The following is a 5,000-nucleotide window of genomic DNA, read 5'->3' as shown; positions in this document are numbered from 1 at the left end:
TCGACGTAGAACTCTATTTCATTTCACTGGTATATGCAGAACCTTGACATTTCCTGCCAATGTTAAATATACTTGTAAATTTTTGTTATTTTTCATACCAAAATGTTTAATTAAAACAATGAGACCACGTGTTGGCTAGCAACCCCTGATTTGCATAAAATTCCTTGTGTCCTTAAAATAATAAAAGCCTCTTCCATTATCATATTTGCTATTTAACGAGTTAAACATATGAAATCTTTATATTTTCATTTTTTTTTTCTGTTCAATTAAAAGGATTGCTTAATTTGTTCATTTTTTTTAATGAATCTGCAGTAGGTCAGTTTTAGTTAATATTTGTAAATAAGAAATACGAGCACAAAATTTCCATCGATTACGCAAAAGGTGATGCAAAAATACACACATATACCAATGTGCACGCACATTCACACGCACGCATGTGCACACACACACGCAAACACGTACACACACGCATGTGCACACACAAACACGCACTCACATACACATACACGTACGCACGTACACACACATGTATATTATATAGATAAATAACCTTCAACATCGAATATAGCGCTAGCAAAAGTGCATAGAAAATATCCTGGTTCCGAAAGTAAAAGAAGCATAGTATTAACATTTGAAGTGGATCATAAAACAGTTTTTATTCAGATTGCGACCCACTGTCGTCTTCTAACTACTCGCTATATAATCGATTACTTTGTTCAACCATGATAGTTTAGATTTAATAGAACAGCTGTCACTTGACATACACACAAACACACACACACACACACACACACACATATATATATATATATATATATATATATATATATATATATATATATATATATATATATATATATGTGTGTGTGTGTGTGTGTGTGTGTGTGTGAGTGTGTGTGTATGTGTATGTGTAAATCAACCAGATTTTTTTTCCGATATTTGATGTCAGGCAATTAGTAATGATATATATGAAACTGATTTTTAGTTTGATTAACTTCGAAAATTTTGAAATCCTACCTCAATTTGTTATTTTTTGACCCGGGAATTGAACACAATGTAATTCCATCCTTTTGTTCACTGGGCGCTGATTGACTTTTTCTATTTCATATCATCTTTGTTTTCTTTTCCTCTTCTAAATCCTTTTTTTATATTCATTCCATGGGAGGGAGATATTTTGTTTTTCCTGCTTTTTTTTTCTGCTGTTAAATTTTCAAATCGATTTATCTCAGTCATTTCTGGGCCAAAGGACTTAAAATTTCGCACAAAGGTCGAGTGGGCAAATACCCAGGCGTGTTTATGATTTTTGTATACGTACATTTAGAATAATTATATTGATTTTTTTCTTTCCTTTTCTTACAAAAATGCATATTTTAGTCTCCCGTGCTTTGGTTTTATAACCGAATGACCTGAAATTTGGTACGGCAGTGTATTAGATGAATAAATACTAATAGGAAGTCATCAATATTTTCGGCTTACGTTTGTTTAAACACCAAATGACCTGAAATTTCCAATGAGGGTGCCTTGGATATACAGTATATCCACAGGATGTAAGTCACGTCTTTCGTATACATAACTTCAGAATGATTTATTTTAGTGCTCTTCGGGTAATTTTTTTTTTTTACCCCAAATTTGCATTTTTTGTTCCTCTGGCCTGGTAATTAAATCTTATGACTTGATATTGGGCATGGAAATGCCTATAATATATGCCCACAGGACATCATTGACAAGTTTTGCATAAACCATTTCAGAATGATTTATTTTGGAAATTATCGGGGATCCATTTCTGGAAAAGATTAGTATGGATCACCCATGGTTGCATGAGGGAGGGAGATGAATTGAAATATGCTGTATTTGCTTCACAAATGTTGCCTTGCTAGTATTTCAAATTTTCATTTTTGTTTAATCAGGGCTATTTGATAATCTATAATTCCATATGCGCAGAGGATTACCACGGCTGTGTTTGCTCTGTAAATATAACTTTTGATATTTAATGAATGAAAATTGCAAGGAAAAATTTTTTTTAAAGTTGATAAGAGATAAGGTTAATCAAATTGAAACGAAAACTGATACATCGAACAATTAACGTTATTTTAGATTTTAATCAGTAAGGGTAATTCACTTGTTACTTTTTATTGGTATTTTTTTCTAGAATTTATAGTTTTTCCCAATCAGTTACATAGGAAGATTCTGTCAATCGAATTCATTTATAATGTTCTTAATCCTTTTATATTTACACACCTTTTGCTTTGCCTACAACATTCTTCTGTACAGTAAAACTTCGCCAGTTGTCTCTATCTTGAACTTAAAAAGAAATACCTCTACATTCATCATCTCCTAGTTCACGTTTCATAATCCTCAGCCTTGTAGGCCTGTGTCTTCCAACTCATCCAGTGCCTTGTGGAGCTCAGTTGAAAGTTTGGTGAACTAATCTCTCTTGGGAGTGCGAAGAGTATGACCAAACCATCTCCATCTACCCCTGACCGTGATCTCATCTACAATTAACACTCGGGTAATCTCTCTTATAGTTCCATTCCTAATCCTTTCCTGCTATTTAACTCTCAATATTCTTCTGAGGGCCTTGGTCTTAAATCTACAAGATCTGTTGGATATTGTTTCATTGCCATACCACGTCTCATGTCCATACAGTAACAACGATCTCACTAAAGTGATATTAGCTTGATTTTTATATGTAATTTTAGGCGATTTGATTTCCAAACTTCACTTAACATAGGCATTGACTGATTTTCTGTTTTCAATACTTCATTAGATTCAAATACTACCTCATTAATCTTTTCTCCTTCCAATAACAGCATATATACAATTTACTTTTTTTATACAAAAATACATATTTTTATGCACTGTAAATAGAAAAACGTTTATCTAAATTGTCATGGTGTGTAACTACGAAATTTTATTCTGTAAATAACAAATAATGAATTTATTTTTTTTCATTCCAACTTTCTAAGTGCAAAACTACATGATTCATTTTCACGTTTTTTTCATGTTTTAGGATAACTTTGCGTTTTACAGGATTTTGTTCTTTCCATAATCATTCCTGTCCTCAATTTCTTTTATTCTCTGCGGCATATTTCCTCTCGAAGATATTTGCCTAATATAAAGAACATGAACCCACATTGTGGCATTCCAGGACGTTCTTTCTAAGTTCGTCGTAATAAGTTCACATGAGGAGTCTATTAAAAGTGAGAGCGAGAGAGAGAGCGAGAGAGAGAGAGAGAGAGGAGAGAGAGAGAGAGAGAGAGAGAGAGAGAGAGAGAGAGAGAGAGAATTTTTTTTTTTTAATAAGTTAACATGAATAGTCTAATTAAATTAAAAGCCACAGAGAGAGAGAGAGAGAGAGAGAGAGAGAGAGAGAGAGAGAGAGAGAGAGAGACCATTGAGGTATTCAAGAAAGTTTCTCATTGTAACTTGACGGGGAATGATCAAGCAGATTTATTAGCAAAGTAAGGCTGTTCTAAAGAAAATGTTGACTACAATTTCCCACTGTCATGTGAAAGTTTGAAAAATAAAATAGAAAAACAACAACGTCATCGAGATATATAATATCCGAACGGAGTATACTTGGAAAGTGCCTCGTTCCGCAATTATATGGATATCACTAAGGGGTCAGAGCCAAATTACATAAAGAGTGGTTTACATACTAGAAAACATCAAACAAGCTATAGCAGATCGTTTAGGATATAAGTATTTGTGGGAAGTGACAAATGATAGAAATTCCAACATAAGAAACTGTCGTTTGTGTAAGTTATCTGATGGGCACAGGTTACATCATTATATTAAAGAATGCAATGAAAATGAACGTTTTGGAAGAGAAGTTAAAACTTTGTCATTCCATGTTATTCTCGGCCATTTCTTGGATCCTAGGGTGTTTTTGGAAGTTAAGAAATATTACCCAAATTTTGCAAATACTTCCGAGCTTTCCATATTATTATTATTATTATTATTATTATTATTATTATTATAGTTGTCATTATCATTATTATTGTTATTATTAATGTGATTATTGTTATTATTTGTCTTTAAGTGAAGGGAATAATACTTGTTAAGGCAAACTTTCCGATGTAAGCCTGCTAGAGGGTGCGCCATTTGTGTTCTGCTGTATATGTGTGCATGTATATACATTGAATGTATGCATGGTACTGAACACAGTAAACTTATTAAATAAAAATCTCTCTCTCTCTCTCTCTCTCTCTCCGAGTTGTGAATTATTAAGCGTGGTCTCTTATGGTTAATATGATATGGTCTCTCTCTCTCTATTTCTCTCTCTCTCTCTCTCTCTCTCTCTCTCTCTCTCTCTCTCTCTCTCTCTCTCTCTCTCTCTCTCTCTCTTCTAGTTATGAATTATTAAGCGTGCTCTCTCTCTCTCTCTCTCTCTCTCTCTCTCTCTCCTCTCTCTCTCTCTCTCTCTCTCTCTCTTCTAGTTATGAATGATTAAGCGTGCTCTCTCTCTCTCTCTCTCTCTCTCTCTCTCTCTCTCTCTCTCTCTCTCTCTCTCTCTCTCTCCTCTAGTTATGAATGATGAAGCCCGCTCTCTCTCATGGCTAATTTGGTATGGTCTCTCTCTCTCTCTCTCTCTCTCTCTCTCTCTTCTTGGTATGAATTATTGGGTGTGCTCTCTCATGGTGAAATTGCTCTCTCTCTCTCTCTCTCTCTCTCTCTTCTTGGTATGAATTATTGGGCGTGTTCTCTCATGGTGAAATTGCTCTCTCTCTCTCTCTCTCTCTCTCTCACTCTCTCTCTCTCTCTCTCTCTCTCTCTCTCTCTCTCTCTCTCTTCTAGTTATGAATGGTTAAGCGTGCTCTCTCTCTCTCTCTCTCTCTCTCTCTCTCTCTCTCTCTCTCTCTCTCTCTCTCTCTTTTCTAGTTATGAATGGTTAAGCGTGCTCTCTCTCTCTCTCTCTCTCTCTCTCTCTCTCTCTCTCTCTCTCGTTTGGTTGTAAATTATTAAGCGTGTGCTCTCGCTCATAGATAATTTGGTAGGCT

Source organism: Palaemon carinicauda, chromosome 12 (genome assembly GCF_036898095.1).
Source record: "Palaemon carinicauda isolate YSFRI2023 chromosome 12, ASM3689809v2, whole genome shotgun sequence".
Taxonomy (NCBI): Eukaryota; Metazoa; Arthropoda; class Malacostraca; order Decapoda; family Palaemonidae; genus Palaemon; species Palaemon carinicauda.
Note: the sequence above shows the minus strand (reverse complement) of the source record.